At 44.8% G+C, this 18,979-nt stretch overlaps 1 long non-coding RNA gene across 1 annotated transcript; it reads right to left on the bottom strand.

Moving 5' to 3' along the window:
* Positions 1-486: 486 nt before the first annotated feature.
* LOC115393462 (uncharacterized) lies at positions 487-3,062 on the bottom strand. Its single transcript, XR_003931956.1, has 4 exons — positions 2,934-3,062; positions 1,718-1,762; positions 998-1,179; positions 487-811 (listed from the first exon to the last, which is right to left on the bottom strand). It is a non-coding gene; the product is annotated as an uncharacterized LOC115393462 (long non-coding RNA).
* Between the last annotated feature and the right edge of the window lie 15,917 nt (positions 3,063-18,979).

Here is an 18,979-nt window from a genome sequence, read left to right as displayed (position 1 = left end):
CTCTGTCTATGGATGGAAAAGGCCGTTTCATAAAGTTGGCAACGGGTTCGCACTCCCAGTTTGGTTGATGTGGATCATATGGTGTGGGGAGGACGCCGTGCCAAAGTGCAGCAAAGGCTGTAAAGTCTGAGCACGAGTCAAACTGCAAGGCAGATACACTTTTATAGAGATCAGGTAAGTGGAGACATGTTTAGAATGTATGTTTAGACATGGACATAGACTTATATCAGCTTTAAATAACAAAAACAAAGTGTGTTTTTTTTTTTGTACATACTCCATCATAAATCATTCGTCTTTATCGGTCACTCTGTTTCGTTCTCACACTCTGTAAAGACATTTCAGAGAGATGTTTTCCAGGACCCTCTGGCGCTCTCAGCACTGGAGCGAAATGTTGCCTCCTTGTGGAAAAGACACCAACTGCTTTCTGGACTTCCTGCTGAGTGGCTGGAATTCTCTGTGTGTCAGTGGAGCATGTGGAAAAGAGCGAATGAAAACACAAATAGATCCAGAAAAGCCGCAGCGCCTTTTATTGAGCTTCAGAAGCCAAACAGCTGAGCGCGGATCGTGAAAGAGGCTTTTGTCGGCGAGCGGCCGTGACGATGCGTGTCAGTAAACCAGGTCGAGTTGCTTCTGAGCGACAGAACGTGAGAAGACGGCGGGCGGCCCGCTTGACCTTTCTCCCGGATGCCACTTCTTGCAGGATCCCGCAAGTCACCGCGACTGACCTTTAACACCGCACGGCACTCGACACCGCCGTCATGGGACGCTCCGATTGGCTCAGGAGTCCGGGAGCGAGCGGCCGAGGCTGCGGCTGCAAGTAAATAAAGGTTATGGGAACTTGAAGCTTTTAATAGAAACACGTTTCCTTCATCTCTACAAAACACCTGGATGAATTCATGACTGATCATCAATGATGAAAATACACAAAAATTCAGGATAAGAAAGGAATTATGTTCGTTTTGTTGTTTAAATTGATTAAATTTGATTAGCATCCTACCTCTGAAGGCTTCCTTCAAGCCTTTTGTTGTCTCGTTGCTCCGAGGACGGAGGTAGAAACGCGTTGAAAGCTGCTCTAATGTGACCGAGTCGCTCTCTTCCTGACGACGCAGATCATCAGGAGAATAAACACGGCCACCAGGAACAGGCCGAGCCCGGCTCCGATCAGAGCGTACCGAATATCTGGAAGGAAAACAACAAACATGAAGCAACACAACACACCAGCGTCGGGGTTTTCGGAAGCGGCGGCTCATGTTCTCCTGAGATCAGGTTTGATTTCACAACTTGTTTACTCTGCTGTGGTCTCGTGCTCCTTTCTGCAGATTTCAGCTGCGTCACCGGACGGGGTTGCTGACGGTGAAGGTGAGACGTTAACTGAACTAAACATGTTCAATTAGGATGAGAAGAATCAGCAAGAAGGAGATATAGATTGGAAAGATCCATTAATTCCTCCGGGGGAAACAGAGGGCTTGTTTAAACGCTTTAAAGTGAAAATAAGTGGAAAATTTGTAGCACTTTGTTTTTGCATTTTGACTTAAAATGTTGTTGAGTGAATATGAGGGTCAAAGACTCACTGTTTTTATTTTTTCACTCAAAACTTGATCCTGTTTTATTATGTAATTGGGACAGTACTTTAAAAAGTTTGTTTCATACTGTACATTCATACAGTATCTAACCTGGAAATCCCCACTGTGTGTTTGTTTGGACTCAGTTTACTCACTGAAATCTTCTCCATCTTCTGCCTTTGCACACATCAGCAGACTTTCTGAATAACAAAAAAAAGGGGTTTTGGGGTTATGTTTTTATTACACAGGGCCTTTTCAGGTCAACAGGAAGGACATGAAGCTGCAGCGTGTCTGTTTTGATCAGATACGGTACAGTTCCATGTTAACGCTCTGCACTCAGACCACACAAAACACTCACACAACTGACACAAGCAGTCCAAACACTGCATTTCCCTTTTGAGATTAGAATGTCAGACTACATAGCTCATCTTGATTTGTGCTGTTGCAGTTCCAGTTTTCAACAATAGCATTGTCTCTGGTATATTTTCAATCACGACCAACCATATCATGTAAGAATGCAAATAATGTCACGTCTATTATCGTGTTGATATATTAAGTTTTATTGTGTTTCACGCTTATCATTCATTTTTTTGTCCACTTGCTGCTGCATCAATGTGCATTTCCTGACATTTCCCATCATCAGCTGGACTCCCTGAAGCCTTAAATGGAATGAATGACAGGACGGTGATGTACAGAAAATGAAATTGTGGGAAATAAAAATTAATTTTCAGGTTCTGTAAAATCATCAAAGTTCTCATCTTGGAGTTTTTACTTTAATTTTTGAATACGCCAACTTGAATCCTTGAATGTTTTGAGTCAGGCGTTGCCTCCAGACGATAAGTGGAGAGGCGTGATGAGAGGCGAGGGTGTTTCTGAAACACACCATTCCCGCTGTGAAGTGGCTATCGTTCACTTTGAACCCACCAGCCACACACTCACACACACACTCACACACACACACACATCACTGGCAGGCCTGTTTTAAAGGAATGGAAACGAGAATCGATGCTTTTTCATAAGAAAACAAGCAAAAAGGGAAAAGGCCAGAATGATTCCAGAGCTCGGACACAGTTTGATCTCTGCAGAAGTGCTGCAAGGCTTTCTGTTTGTGTGTATTAGCCCGCGGTAATTTCAGCTCGACACATCCAGAGCGAGCCAGATAACGTTTCCCGTGACCAGAGGCCGACCTGTTATGTAATGTGTCACTGAGGTTTCTGACCCAAGGAAGGGGACAAGTCTCACAGCCTGAAAGTTAAACTCAAAACAGCTGCAGATACACTTAAAACAGAAGATTAAAAAAAAAAATTCATAAACCTTCTACACAAAGAAGCCCAGTTTGTGAATTATTTAAAAGAAGAGCGTTGAACTTACCAGTGAAGAGGACAGCTGTGATAAATGCTGAAAACCACCCACGTTTCTCACTCACTCCCATCTCTCTGGGTGTTTCTGGGACGTTTACTGACACCTTAAAGCGTTCTGAGCCTCTCGTGAGCGACTTCCTGAGCCTGTGGGTTTGAAACTTGCTGCTGATTAAAAGATTAAACGTCTGACTTTCGTTAGAATGTTGTGCAGTCTGCAGTAATGGAGGGTCTTTTTCACAGTTTACTGATTAAAAATCATGTCTTTATAGTTTTTGCTTCATGAGAATGTAACTTTTCATAAGACACTTGCTGCAGGTTTTTTTTTTTTTTTTAATCTCACAGCTGAACTGATGCACCCAAGATTTATTACTGTCAGCAAAAGGTCACAGTTCAAGGTTTTACGTCTAACTGCGCCAGAGAGACACCGGCGGTCTTATGCTGTGGACATATCAGGAAGTCAAAAGAGAGTTAATCCATGTTTAACGCGTCGCTGTGATCATGCCATCTTGATGTTTTGGCATTCGCAGCATCTTAACGCTCTGGGCTGAATGGTCCGCCACCTGCCTGCCGTATCAGCCCTCGAGAGTATCACTTATTGCCCCGCTGTCAACACTCCTCCTGCACAAGGCCAATAACATAACGGCAAGGCCGGTTATAAAGTTATATAAAGGTGGGATCGATGTCTAGAGAGTTCTGTTGTGTCTGCGGAGCTGACTGAACAGTTTTCTCACAGCCGTGCCGGATCAGGTCGGGATCGTGGAGTCGTGTTACTGAGCAGACAGAAGAACAATCATCAGGGAATCCTATAATGTGGTTGAGAAACAAGTTAGTCACAGTCTCAGACAAACAAACTGGCACTGACAGGACTGTGGACTCGACAGTTGTCCACCAGAAGACTGGAAACAAACCACAGCCGACATCAAGCATTGATCAAGGAAGCTGCAGCAGAGTTATTATGGGAACTTTTTTTGTGAGCATCTTGTCTGGAATATTTTCCAGAAACCCACCCAAAGTGTTGAAAACAGGCCCAAGTGGGTGAAAACCTGCCCAGTCTGGCAGGCCTGCCTGTCCTGCTCCAGCTGGCCTCGCCATGTGTGTCAGATCACTTCCAGCACAGACTCGGGGTTCAGACTGCAACTGTTTCCAAGTCTGAAATGGTTTCAATACTTTGTTCTGTCTTTATCCAAACTGATTTCTAACAGGAAAATGATTTTCAGTTAATTTTTGCTTCACATCGTTTGTGTTTGTCACAGATCAGGAGTGATTCACTTTGACATGGAGCGCATTAACCGTTGTTTCACACGTCCGTCAGCTGACATGTGTGAGGTTTGACTGATTGTGTTGCGTGTGTGTGCACAGTGAAGTCCGCAGTGGGGCATGCACGCTGCTACCTCATGAAATACAACATGGCAAAAAATAGACCGGCTTAAAAATGGCACCTTGATGGAGGACGGCGCTGCGGATGCTGCCATCTCATGTTTTCAAAACTCATTTTTCAGGTGCGATGAACGGCTTTTCTCCATGAACTGTTCATCCTTCTGTTGAAATACGGACTTATTTTTCCATCCACTTTGGCGGACGGGCTGATCGGTCCCTGCATGCGATGGCATTCACTCCCTCTGACTCACAAGGGCCAAACCAGTCAACAAAATGCCGCCTCCATTTCTGTGTAATCTCTCAGCAACAACAGCTGCTAAAAGTGGAGCGTCCCGCCACACATGACCACCTTGTAAACAGAGCTTGAGCAACAGGAGTGAGTCCAGCTCTTCCACAGGCCGATTGTTCAATAGACGCCCTACCCTTCCAGCTCGTCTTGTGTTGTCACTCTGAGTACGTTTCTCTGATTCAGCTTGGAGGTTTTCCATACTTGTAACCAGGTAAAGTTAACTTCTCCCATCTGTGTTATCTAAACAGACCAATGCTCCCTCTGAAGGCATCAAACAGTCAGAGGAAGATCCATGTGGGAACCTATCAGGCCTCATTGCTTGCTTGCAAAAATAACCAATGACAGCGTCTATTTCATCCCGCTGCCCTGTCTTGCCCTGCCACTTGACACCCGCCGGTTATTCCAAAGCGAGCCAGCTTGCTGGGACCTCTGTTGCTGCTCAGTTTGGCCACACAGGGTTGCACGTCTATTTTGGTAGCTCCTGAGTCCTGCTATCAGGAGCCTGGACACACCAGGGCTTTAGAACATGGGACTGAGAGCTTGACTCACTTTGGTGAGTTTTTCTTAATTTTTTTTCTACTGAGCAGTGAGCAGTGAACAGTGAACAGAAATCGGGGGGTAAAACACTGGATACTTGGATTCTGCATCGTTTGACGCCAGATTCTGGGTTTGGATCCTTCACTCAGGATGAAACTTCTGTTTCAAAGGTGAGGAAACGCTGTGTGTTCCTAAACTGAACACAGAGAAAGATCAAAACAGCAATGGTGAAATTAAGTTTTAAACTGAACATGGAAGTTCAAATGTTTGTTCATATTTGTGTTAGAAAAAGAATAATATAGAATTCTATAAATTAAGTTGATTGTCACACTTTTATGAAGGCTACTTTCCAGTGATTTCAGGGTTATGCAGTGTATTTGGCTCAGTGATTCGAAGGGTATAAATACACAAGCAGATGCTGGGAAAGTACCGCCGTCGCTAACTGATCTCCGGTTATAAGAGCTGGAAGATAGTTGGACACTAGAGCGTCCTGGGAAGCCAACGCATTCTGTAAGTCAGGCTTGAGATACAGTAAAGTCACCCACTTCGAGGCTTTTGATCGGTTCAGTTTTAAAAAGAATCAGAATATCATCATTGGCCTATAACATTGCTTGTTGTAAATTTATCTGATATTTGTCGATTCAGTTCTTGACACTTGAATTTCGACCAGTTTCTTACCTTCAGTCACTGATTTGTGAATTAATCTATATAGTTGTGCGAAGCGGTGTCATCTTCTTATAAGGACAGTGATGTTTTGTGGCTGTTTGGAGACTTGAGCTGCGTGCCAGTGGCTCTGCTCCCAGGTCAGACCATATAAATGGGTTAATGAGCTATTCTAAGACCTCACCCAGATCGCTAAAGCGAGCTACAGTACAGCAGCAGCTGCTGAACTGCACTTCAACTCGCCATCATTCACTTGCATTTCCTGTACTTTGTGCTGTAAATTTGCTGGTGAGAATACTGTGATACACCTTTGTAGGCATAATTTCCAATTATTATAATCTCACAATGAAAAATTATATTCATATGTGAGCTGAAATAAACATTTCTCAATAAAATGCACTGATGGTTGCAATGTAAATGTTAGTATTGACTGATCTTCTTTCTGTAGATGCAGCAGAAGTTGCTCTCACCCATGGGCAAAATGCTTAGTGCTCACAGTTTAAGACACCACATGTTGCTTAAAATAGCCAAGCACATGGTATGAAGTGTTTGTCTACTGCCTGCATAGCGATAGCATGGTCGAAGGCGGCAGAAGTCATGTACAGAAAGGTCATTCAGCTTAAAACCATTTATAGTAATGATGTCAATAAAACAGCTTTCACTCAACTGTTTAATTGTACGAATGCTAAAAAGACAGATTGTGTGACTAAGCTCTGTTCTGAAACCAAAACTATAAACTCTATGTTGCTAAACTCCTGGTTTTGATTTTCAGGAAAGTCTCTTCACTTCTCTGATGTTCACCTGACTCGGGAGAAAACTAAAGGAGCTACCTGGCTGCGGCCTTAAAGGAGCGGAGGCTGGTGATGACAAGACTGACAGACGGCTGTTGACACCATGAGCTGTGTGGAAAAGAGACTCATGAACCACCGGGTGGGAAGCATGCTCCACCACCGCTTCCCCAATGGATTTACTGACTTGTTCATGGATGAAACCGACCGAGAGGTCAGCACCCTCACCGACCGAGCCTTTCGAAGTCTGTGCGTCGGAGACGACGCGGTTTACAACGACGACTTCTTGTACGGATACTCGCCCTTCAGCTGCCACAAGCCTTTGGTTGGGGAGCCGCTTAAAAAGACTCACCACAGGGACTCCAAAAAGCACGGGCAGAGTAAGAATGACAAGAGCGACACACAACCGTGGAAGCAACAGCAAAAGAAGAATATATCCCAGATGTCTTCTTTCCTCAAAGCATTGAGTGCCACCGAGGAAAGCTGTGAGGGGATGCTGATTAAAAATGGAGCTATGACTGATTCAAACGGGGAATCGTGGGATAAGTCAGCGCTTCGAAGCATCCAAAGAGAGCTGTCTGAATTCTCCTCAGATTACCACACCACTCTCACAGACAGACATTACAGGAACCAGCATCGACATCGATCCATCGACGGTTCATCAAACAAAGCAAGCAAAGACGTCAACCTTCCCTCAGGGAAATCAACAAAGACTAAAAATAGCAAAACCAGTGTTAAACTAAGGAAACTTAACATTAAGAACTTTTTCCTCCACAGTGAATTCAGTCCTTTTCAAACATGGACGGATTTTAATCGGTTCCCTTTTGGCCAGGAGGACGCCGTCACCTCCATTCTCCCAGCAGATAGCATCCCCAAATGGTACGATTTTCCGTTTTACAAGCAGCTAACTGAGGCGCACCGACAAGACATTCTGGAGAAAGAGGAGCTACAGGCCTGTCAGAAAGCAGCAGTCGAGTCGCCTCCTCCTCCTCCGGCACCCTCTGTTTCCTCTCCCCTGAAGCCCACTCCTCCCCCACCACCACCAAAAGTCCTTCCAAAGCCCTCTGCCCCTCAGACTGAGAAGAGGTGCATATCTGAAGGCTTGGATGTAAGTGCTGCCCCCTGGAGGCGAAACAAGAACAGGGCTAAAAGTACCGTACCAGGCAATCTCCCTGGGATGCCTGTTCAAGAGAACATCTCAAAAACGACAGAAGAAAGTCTTCTGCTGGTCAAAAAAGAAGCTAAATCTGTGGAGGTGAAAGCAGTAGAGGAAGTCAGCTCTTTGGCTTCGACTCCGTTCAGTATCTGCCAGCTAATGACCCCGCTGATTCCCTCCAGGCAACCAACAGAAACGTCTGAAATCCTCCAAGGAGTCTTCTCTCCTTTGGCACTTGACCTTCCGCTCAGACCTCAATCTGAGGCCAAAGTAACCCCTGAACCTCCGGTCAAGCGGGACAGCTACAAAGCACTGGCCTCCAGCATCCTCTTTAACCTTAAAGACAACAGGAAAAGGGTGAAGAGCCGATACAGCCCACCTAAATTCAAAACGTTAGAGTCGCTTGAAAGTGGTGCCCCGTCTCCACAGTCGGATCATGTGAAATCCGCAAATGCTGGATCTGAGGGAAACGCATCTGGCTTAAGTACTCCTGCCATTCTGAAAGAGGGGCCTGCAGTTTTTAGCCCTATTGTGGAGCCTGTCTCATCTCCAGATGTTGATCTTACAAAGCCTGATGCTGACAAGCCTCTCTCAGATGATTATTTGTTATCAAACCTCCTGCAAACTAAAAAAGATGCTTCAGGCATTGGGGAGGACAGCCCTATTTCCCCCTTCATACAATCAAAAAAGAACAAGAGCCCCATGGCGAAAAAACAAAACTACCCATCTCTAAATTTATACAAGAAAGCAAATCCCATTGACAGTGATAGCGCGTATCTCCAAGTCCCCCTGAGCATTAGCTCTCCTGCCCACAAAGATCCATCGCCTAAGACCTATGACGTTTCACCACTGACACTAAACAAAGATCTTTCTCCAAAACCAAAGCCAGCCAGCACGGGGCTGTCACCAAATACTTTAAATATCACCAAAGATAGTTCACCTGCAAGATCGCCCCACGTGCTTGAGAAAGAGGGACAATCATTAGCTGAGAAAAGACCCCAGAACGTACCAGACAGAACTAAACGTCCAGTGAAAGATGTAATGGAGAAAGACTTTGGCGGGCAATCTCTGCCCAAAGAGCGAGAGATTGGTGGCCAAACCATGAGCACAACGGACGTGATCAGAGCAGCAAGGGAGGCCATTAACACAGCCAAAAGTAAAGCCCGATCAGAGAGCATCAATAAGCCGATGTCAGAAGTAAAAGATCTAGGGCAGAAAGTAATGGATGAGAATGTTTCAAAAGAACTGCTTAGCAGCAGGGGAATGTCAGCGTGGGAGAGTGTGGAACTAGAAAACAGTAATTTATCTCACAACAAGAGTGAATCGACTCTGTCTGGCCAGAGCAGCAATGTCAGAAAAGAGCCACCACCAGTTCCAAGGAGAAATTTTGCTAAATCTGATATCCAGCTTGCTCTGGACAAACAGCAAACACATAGTGAGAGAGTATCGAATGGTGACGACGGGGATGCAAAAATGGATTTACCACTAAATGACAACATATCAGTTAAGAAACAAATCCAGCACAAGCATCTATTCTCAGCCAGACAGAACAATTACATAAAACATCAAAGATCTACAGTGGCGGATGATGTAGGAGAGGACAGGGAAGGTCAGTTGAATGTGAACATTGGAACAGAGGTCGATGACAATATAATGTCACTGAAGGAAGTGAGAGACAGTGAGCACATCATTAACGATCTGCTTGAGAAAGCAAGGCTTGGCGATCGAGCTCCTGAAAACACGAAGCAAAAACTGACAGCGGTTAATATCGAAGAGGCAAAGGCTAAAAATGATCTGATCTCGAGAGAGCTCCGGAATATAAAGAAAGGCATGCTGTCAATGAGGGGGAATACGTCGTCCAAGAGGGAGATGTTTACCAAGAAAGAGCAGGAGCAGAGCAAGCACGAGGGTTTCTTGAGGTTAGACAGTAACGTCGTTGTAAACAAAGCACTGATAAACGACAATTATGACAAAGCTAAAATGGCCCTGGAGGAGATCATCTCAGAAAGGGAGAAAAGAAAGTGTCAATCCGCAGAGCATGATGAAAATGTTGATGAGAACGTTAGTGAGGAAAGTTATGTAACAAGGATACAGCACGGCAAAAAAGCTATTAAAGACTCTATGATGGAGGTTACTGAAAAACAAAATGTCAGCACTTCTATATTTAAAGAGAGAGAATTAAAAGATAGATTAGTTGATCTGAGAGACCATAATCAAATGAGACAGATTCTGTCACAAACTGAGCCTCGAGTTGGCGAGAGTCACAGAGCTGGCGGAAGGATCGCACTTCCTGGCATGGAGAACAAAGGAACTGAGCTCGATGCACTCTTAAAAACTAAAACTAATCAAAGCTATGTGACAGCCAGACAGACGTCAGATGACAGTGGCGAATATTCGATGAATGAATCTGATTCCAAGAAGATGGACGCTCCTCCCGTCCCTCCTCGGAGCAAAAAGGGAGGCGGTGAAGGCATGACTACCGAGAGCGATGCTGTTGGTGAAGATGTCGCTCACAGAACCGGGAAACATGAAGATTGTGGGGTGAGCTTTAACAACACGTGGACGATCTCAGGAATCCAGCAGGCACCGTTTGAAGAAGCTGCACCGAGTCAAAATGAAACCAGTACTTATCATGAAAAGTGGAATCTAGGAAATTATCCAAAATCAGATCAGGCCAGTTTGAATTCAAGCTACACACCGTCTGAAAACACACCCTGTTTATCCCCAGAGATCCGAGCAAATGAACACAGTGTGAATACTTTCCAAATTTACAGTCCCACAAGCGAAGCCTCGTCTGAAAACAGCAGTACTAAAGCGCAGGAAACATGTAAGATAAAGCGAAAAGCACCTTTAAAACCAGATCACTCAGCTGTGCCAGAAAACAGCCTCCAGTCTCCAGTATCAGAAGAACAAAACACAATAAGCAGAACAAGGGAGGACATGGTTTTGGAAGAAGAGGCTCTGGATGAAGCTCCCAGACACATCATTTCACCTCTGTTGCTTGTAAACGGACTCAGCATAAATCAGAGCCCGCCTGATCAAGCCAGCTTGTCGTCAAAGTCCTCATACTTTTCTGTGGAGAGTGCACTGCAAAGAAATATCGAGACGGAGTCCAATGTTTTCCTCTCACTGGAAAACCTGACCGGGGAGCTGGAGCAGGCCGACGACGCAATCCAGAACGCTTCACAAAACTCAAGACGGGACTCAGAAAGAGCCGACCCGGATTACTATTCTTTGAGCGATCATGAAAGTGAGCCTGAAGTTGTGCAACGTTCGATAAAATCACCTAAAAAAGAGCCAAAAGTACCACAGATAGAGAGCAGGAATAAGGACGATCAGAGTTTAGTTCAAGATGGAAACACTTCAACTGTAAATTCGCTCTCCAATACCTTTTCTCCAACTTTGGGAATCCCTGCTCTATTTAAAGTCAAAGACAACACTTTCACTAATAAACTGAAGAAGACTATGCAACCCTGGTCACCAAGAGGGAGTTTAAGTGGAACAGGGAAGGTGGTGGAGGAGGAGTCACATCAAGTAAAAGAAAATCCAGAGATCCTGCTGGTTCATGAAAATCCCAGCAGTACGAGCACTTTAATTCCCCCTGAAATCATAACGCCTGAAGAGATCCTACCAAACCCATCCCCACCCCTGCTGCTCCCACAAGAAAACACAAAGAGCCCCCAAGTTGGAAGTTTACTCACTGTCCCACTGGAAGACGACAGATGTTCTGGAGTGAGTCCATTATCTGAAGGCGTGGAGAGTTTAACAACCAGCGCAGCCGACACGGCCGACGAGCTGGCAGCGCCCAGCGAGGTGACAAAGGTTCTCAGCGAACGCTCAGGGTCCACCTGCAGTGGTAACGACAGTCAGACAGGGCTGCCCAAGCCACCAGCCGTCTTGCCCAAATCTGAGAAGGCGGTGTTGAAGGCCATTAAGCTGGCAAACAGAAGGATGAAGAAGGAAGAAGCCAACAAGTCGTCCCAGAAGTCGTCCCAAAGCAGCAGCAAACACAGGGAGAGTAAACACAAGGGCGACAAATCCGAGCAAAAGAGCAGCAGCAGCAGTGGTAAAAGTGGCAGGAGTGAGAAGAAACACAGAGAGAAAACAGAAGGGAATCACCCTCACAATGAAAGTCACACAAACCAGCAATTTCTGAACAATGACAACCAAAGAGAAATGATCCGCAAGACTCGAAGACCGAGCTACGATTCAATGATAAGCAGCGGCCAGCGAGGGGAAGAGTTCCTCCCCGTGGCGTCGGAGCGGCAGGGACGCGCCAGCAACCGGCACATTCGGGATAAGCCGGAGTCCAGACATTACAGCAGCGACAGGATCATCAGCAACGTGCCGGTGTACAAATCTCAAGTCGGAGAGCAACCCTTGTCCGATCGGCCCTTCCACCGAACGCAGAGCATCGACAGGTACATGGGGGAGAAAACGGAGCGCAGGTTCAGCGCTGACATGTCCGCCAATGAAAAGCTGGACCCCAGGGCCCAGCGCATCGAGAAATCCATCATGGATGAGTTTCAACAGAGAGGCCGAGCCAGAGACAAGCCGAGCAGAGAAAACCCGCTGAGAAGGAGCCACAGCATCGACGCCTACAGCACCGAAGTACCTCACCCCTCGTCCCTGTCCCGCCAGTCCAGCTACACCAGCCAGCTGTCCCGTCAGTCGAGCATCGAGCACGCCATCGTGCAGTCCTTCCCTCTGACCCAGCGCAAGCTCCTGCAGGATCCAGACTCGGGGCAGTACTTCTTTGTTGACATGCCCGTGCAAGTCAAGACCAAAACCTTTTTCGACCCTGAAACAGGAAGCTATGTGCAGCTGCCTGTCCAGCCACCGGAAGGCGCCGTCCCCCAGGCCTCCCCCATAGAGGTGTTGAGCCCACCGATGGTTCTCTATCGAGGCTTTGTCCCGGTGCCTCTGTCCCCGATGGCTCAGAAAGCCCCCGTTCAGGCACCTTGTAAGGAGGCAAAGGAGTTTGAGCAGAGGCACCTAGAAAGGTCGAGGCAGATGCACAGTAAAGAGGGGCAGCCATATTTAGAGCCCGTCTACGCTCAGCGGGAGTTCATGTTGGGGGAGTTTATGGGCACTGAGGAGTTGGATTGCCCCAGGTGATCGGAAAGAAGGTTGAGAAGAAAACCCACCTTGCCCGAATGCTTTTTATTTTCTCTTGATGTTGGGATGTATGTTGCATTCCAGGAGTAAATTTCATGAAACATTTTAAAATTATGTCATTTTTCACTTTTGTTTTACATCAACTTTGACTTCAATGTGTCTTTTTTTCCCTGAACTGTAACACTGGAATGAAACATCTGTTCCAGAGGAGAGCTTCTGCTCTCGTGTCTCGCCTGAATCGTCAAAATCCATCAATCATGACATTTTTTTTTCTTAACAGGCTTAAATGTTTTCTAATTTCAGATTTTTCATTCTGGTTTTGCTTTTATTGCCTATAACATTTTTGCTGTGTCAGCTTTTTTTTTTTTTTTTTTTAAACGACACTGAGGGCTGTTATGGGTTTGTGAAAAAAAGGCAATGTAAGATAATGTGTCACTTTCAAGAAGGAGAAAAGGGACATGGGTGATCCATGTACATACTGTATCTAAGTGTAAACAGAGGGGGGGTTAGCCTGAATGTATAATGTCTATTTATTGTAAATGCTGGCTGGTTGGTAAATACTACAGCGGTGTTAGGTTTCCTCTCATCTTCAGGTATTGTGGCTTTTTTTGTTCCCTGCAAAGACAGTTTGCAGTTGTTTGAGACATACTTGAACTAACTTGGCAATCAACTTAAAAAAGAGCATTCTTGACTTCAGTTGGTCAATGCAACTAAATATGAGAATGATTTTGCATGCAGGAAAGTGAAATTGCACCTGATGAATGAGTTTGATACGTCACAGATGTTATTTATACTGTCTAGAAGCTTGAACTGGTTTTAATGCAGTTTGTTTTTTTAAATATTCAGGGGTCAGAAAGAGATGATTGGTTTTGCAAGTTTGTTGCATTGGCCTTTTTCTCGACAGAAAACTAGAATCAAGCAGGGCTGTCTTGTGTCTGTGATCCATTCCAATAAAGACGACTGTTGTTTAACAGAATTTTCCTGCTCCAGAGTTTTTAAAAGCACAACACTGCTCTCTTTCATTTATTAAGAATGAACATGATGATAGCCCAGGAGAGATGCAAATCTATATTGCAGGTTCACAGCTACACAGCAGTTTTCTACTACAGCCCCACACTGCCACCTGCTGGTCACACTCAGTCATGACGCAAAATAAAAAGGAAAAAAAACTGGTCATTTTGATTTTGCACAAGCAGAAAGATCCACAGTTCTGAAACCATGACAGAAGTAAAATGTATATCAACCCATGATAGTCCATGAGCCAAGACCACTGATTGCAATAAATCAGGTGGGCAATTTCTAGTTTGTTTTTTTGAGTTGCTCCACATCCCTAGTTTATGGTTTGGCATGATAACTACTGCAGACTGGTAGCTTAGTGGTGGTTATCATGCTTTTAATCTATGGACCCCTGTTGCAGAAATACCTGAATTTCGTATGGTGCTTGTTTGCTTTTATGGGACTTGTGGACTACTTGTTAACTACCCTTCCCCCCTAAATCATTCAGATTTATTCCCAAGACATCAAAGAACTGAAAAAAATAGTTTTATTTGTTTTCCAGATAAAATTTGACACTTTTATAGCCTTCTTTAAAAAAATATTTATAGGCGGAAATAGGATTTTTATTTTTCTCTTGAATATATTTTCTCAGCAGAGTAATTGGGTAATACTTACATCATTTCAGACACTGGATTTGAATTCTGACAGGTCTTCCCTTTCATCTGGTACCAAACTTATGCCTGTAGCCCTCATAGTTTTGGAAATACACACATTTTTTTGCATGTTGTATTAGGTGGAATTTTGCATGGATTTGATGAAGAATCCAGGGTAAGATGAAGTATATGAAACCACATTAGTTTATTACGAATATAAATACAAAGAATGTACGTTATTGAAACTTTTACACTTATTAAGCATTCCCTCATGTAATCGGTGACAGGGTCACAGGGTCACAGGGAGGGGCGAATCCAGGTGAATTTCTGAGGAGCAAGAGATACACATGTGAGCATGGGGCTAGGTGAATGCAATCGGAGAAAAAGACACAACACAGTGGTCAAATAAACTGTGACACCTACACAAGATCAGTCCTCAGCATCAGAGTCAGTCAGGTCTGCATCTGTGATCATATCAAGGTCATCCTCTTGGGGTTGATTGTCACATGTCTGCAATTTGCACAGGTTTGTGCATTTCAGGCCATTGCTCATGCACTGGCATTCAGGGAGCTTGCATTTCCGACTGCAGTTGCAGGACAGCAGCTGCAGCACTGCCTCAGGGGCTGGAGATCCTCGCATCCATTCCAGAATGAGTTGACCATCGTTATTTCTGGCCCAGCCATGCTCAACTGGGCTTGGGACTAGCAGATGTTGTTGTAGACTACCTGTTGGATTTGAATTAAAGTCTTGTGTCTTTAACTTAATCAGCTGACCTCTGAACAGCATCCACATGCCTGCGCAGTACAGCTCATTGTTTTAAATGGATGTAACTAATGCTATTTTTGTGTGACATGCCTGAATATCTGTTGGATGACACAAAGACAAACCAGGATTTTTTCTGCAGCATTAAAGCAGGTAGTTGTTGCTAAAACAATGAGCTGTACTGTGCATGCACATGGCTCCTGGGAAGACAACACTCACTTCAGAGGTCAGTAGATCAAGTTACAGATGCCTTTTGTTACAGATATGTTACACAATAGGATACTCTATGTTACAGATATATCTTACCTTTCCAGATGCAAGCCTGGTAGTTGGCGCGCATGGCATGCAGAAAGAGGCAGTCCTCACATGGTGGTAGCTGGCTAGATTCAAGCTCCCCACGGCGTGCACAGAAAAGTTGGTTGCGCACTGCATTGATGTCCTTTGTTGTTGCTGGTGCAGAGTACAGTTTGCATGTGAATTCTTGCAGCCTCTCAAACAGGTCCATTGATAGATTCCAGGACTTTCCCAACTCAAGGAATAATTTTTGGAACTGCTCTGATTTTGTGACAAGCTTCAAAGCTCGAAGCTTCCCACGGCCTGCAAATGCACTCACTGTATCACATACAGTAAATGCATGCATACCAACAAGAGCATCACACACGTCATCTCCCAGCCCCTGGCTTAGTTTTTTTATATCGAGATACCGAACTCGTTTCTGTGTTCCACACTTCTGGTACAAGTGACAGGAGATATCTCTTGAAAATGCTAGGCAGAGCACCAGCACATCAGTGTCATCAGATGTTATAACTACAGCGCTGTAGCCTTTCTCTGCAGCATGGGCTGCATGCAAAATCATTCTTGTGTCGGCCTCCTCTTGATTTGATTGCAGGCCTGCAACCTCTATGCACTGATCCCTGGTCAGATGCAAGCAGCTTTCCTCACTGGCAATGTATAGGACCGTGTTGTTAAGCTTTGCTCTCATCTTGGGCGTCTTCAACTCAGCCACCAAAAATCTAATAAGGTTTGCCTTGTTAGCCGAGCTGCTGAGGAACTTTCTCCACTGCTGGATCCGGTGGCCTGGTGCAATATTACGGAATTGTGGTGCTGCGCCTCCTCTGGTGCCAGCCTGATTTTCTCTCTCAGCATTTTTTATTGAGTCCTCTCGATAAACATCGAATACCACATCAATCCTCTGGCTGCTTGCTCCTTCATGCAAAATCTGAGTAAGGACAGACTCTGCAAGCTGAGAAAATGTCTGCTCTTTGACCTAAATCTTCTGTATCAGACCCATACCATCAATGATGGTTGCAGATGGAGCAGGGATGGTCTCTGCTGGCATGACTTGCTTCTGAAGATGTCTAGCCAGAACCGATTTGCTCGTCCTCCGTAGTGTCCCGTCTCCATTTGCGAGTGACCATGGCAATGGCCCTAGAGGGTGGGAGAGGACATCTACCATCTGGAGATGACGGCTCTCTGCTGCCAGGACCATGAGGCCAAAAAGCTTTCTGTCAGCCTGCAAAACAATCATTTTTGGATTCTTTGCAGACTTCTTCTGGATGTCAGGGACATTGCCTGGTCTGGGACTCCGGATTCCACACACAAATCACGCAGGCCAGCATCCTGAAACCTCTTCCCCATGACTGCTAAAAGGTTGCAGATAGTATGAAATGTTCCCATTCTTAGTATTATGTTTTGGAACTTCTTTTGCTTCCATGTGATTTCTGCTGCCTTGGCATAGAGTGCTTGGTCAAACACACAAACTATCTTCTCCAGTCCAAGGGTGTTCATGATCTCCAGAGTTTGAGTTAGGATTTCATTGACGGTTGACATCTCAGTTGCTGGCGCGTTGATTGTGGGTAAGTAACTCACAGTGTCCTGCACCACATGCATGCTGCTGCGTGTGAGGATGTTGAACCCAGTCCAGCTGCTAATGGTTTGGTCTTCTGAGTTACACATTCGAGTGAGCAGCCAGATCAAGTTCTTGACTCTGGAATTTTTGACCTGTTTCTCTGCATCCACATCGAGGCTAACAGTGACTGGATGTCCAACTCTTTGGCCAGCATTGTATGTCTGGAGTAATACTGGTGCTGGCGAGATGCTCCTTTTCTTAGACTTTTTCAGTGTCATCTTTTCACATTGAAGCATTGGTCCAATGATGCTGGGCTGCACAGCAATGCCATTTACTCGATGTGATGTGCCTGCACCACTGGCTGTCTCCTCCAACCGGTCTATGTTGTCCCAGGCAAGGGTTGTGAAAACTCCTTGGTAAATATTTCTTGGCAATGCCACTCCTGTCTGGGATCTCTCCTGTTTCTGAAGGCAAAGTGCAGTGTCAATTTCTTCAACCTGTGTGTAAGAAACACCATGGCCCAGTCTATTAAGAATACATATTAGTTCAGTATTCCCAGTCAGAGATTTCACTGCAAAAGGCAGAAGGATGTGCTTTGGTGGTTTGGTTTTACCACCAGTGACGGCAAACACCAGATCACTGCCTAGGGAGTTGGTGAGTCGTTCAACCTTTTCAGATGGCTGATGATCGGCTGGCTTGCCTGTCAACAGTGTTTGGAGAAACTTGCTGACTGATTGAGGGATGACATCTTTGTCCTGTTCCACATCAGGGGGCCATTCTTGGTTGGTTTCATTCTGTTTTATTTCATTCCGCAGAAGCAGTGCAGCTTTAACAACCATTTCAACTGACTGAGTTCTGAGAACATCCAGCTCAATCTGCAGGGCATATGTTCTCTTCACAAGGTCACTCTTGGAGAGCCTGTTGGTGCACAGTAGAAGTTTTCCATTGTCATCAGGGCAGATGTGAATAGATTGTGCCAGTTCTTTTTCCAGATGGTGACGAAGATTGTTCATGGATGATCTGGTTACTTGACTGGCTCCATGACAGAACATCAATTCTTTAAATCGCTTCCTGAGGCCTTCCATGGGCACTATGTCTTGGCAAGCTAACCTTCACAGCTAGCTAACACTGTAGTAGCGTTCCCTCAGTGACACCACTTCATCCATAAGCATAATCATCAATCAAAAGTCATATCACAACATAACGCACCCCCTAATATTTTATTTTATCACTAGCTGTGTTTGATTAATGCAGTTTTAATAGTTTATATGGGAAACAGAAATTCTTTCTTACCTGAGTGATAGCTGGTTGAGAGTTGAGTGACAGCTTGGAAATGTCAGAAGCCATTAAATCTTGTTGTGCATGTGAACATATAAATGTGTGCATTTCCATAACTATGAGGGCTACAGGCATAAGTTTGGTACCAGATGAAAGGTAAGACCTGTCAGAATTCAAATCCAGTGTCTGAAATGATGTAAGTATTACCCAATTACTCTGCTGAGAAAATATATTCAAGAGAAAAATAAAAATCCTATTTCCGCCTATAAATATTTTTTTAAAGAAGGCTATAAAAGTGTCAAATTTTATCTGGAAAACAAATAAAACTATTTTTTTCAGTTCTTTGATGTCTTGGGAATAAATCTGAATGATTTAGGGGGGAAGGGTAGTCAACAAGTAGTCCACAAGTCCCATAAAAGCAAACAAGCACCATACGAAATTCAGGTATTTCTGCAACAGGGGTCCATAGATTAAAAGCAGGATAACCACCACTAAGCTACCAGTCTGCAGTAGTTATCATGCCAAACCATAAACTAGGGATGTGGAGCAACTCAAAAAAACAAACTAGAAATTGCCCACCCGATTTATTG

Source organism: Salarias fasciatus, chromosome 8, assembly GCF_902148845.1.
Source record: "Salarias fasciatus chromosome 8, fSalaFa1.1, whole genome shotgun sequence".
Classification (NCBI taxonomy): Eukaryota; Metazoa; Chordata; class Actinopteri; order Blenniiformes; family Blenniidae; genus Salarias; species Salarias fasciatus.
The sequence above is the reverse complement of the archived record's forward strand: the minus strand, read 5'-3'. Positions and strand labels throughout refer to the sequence as shown.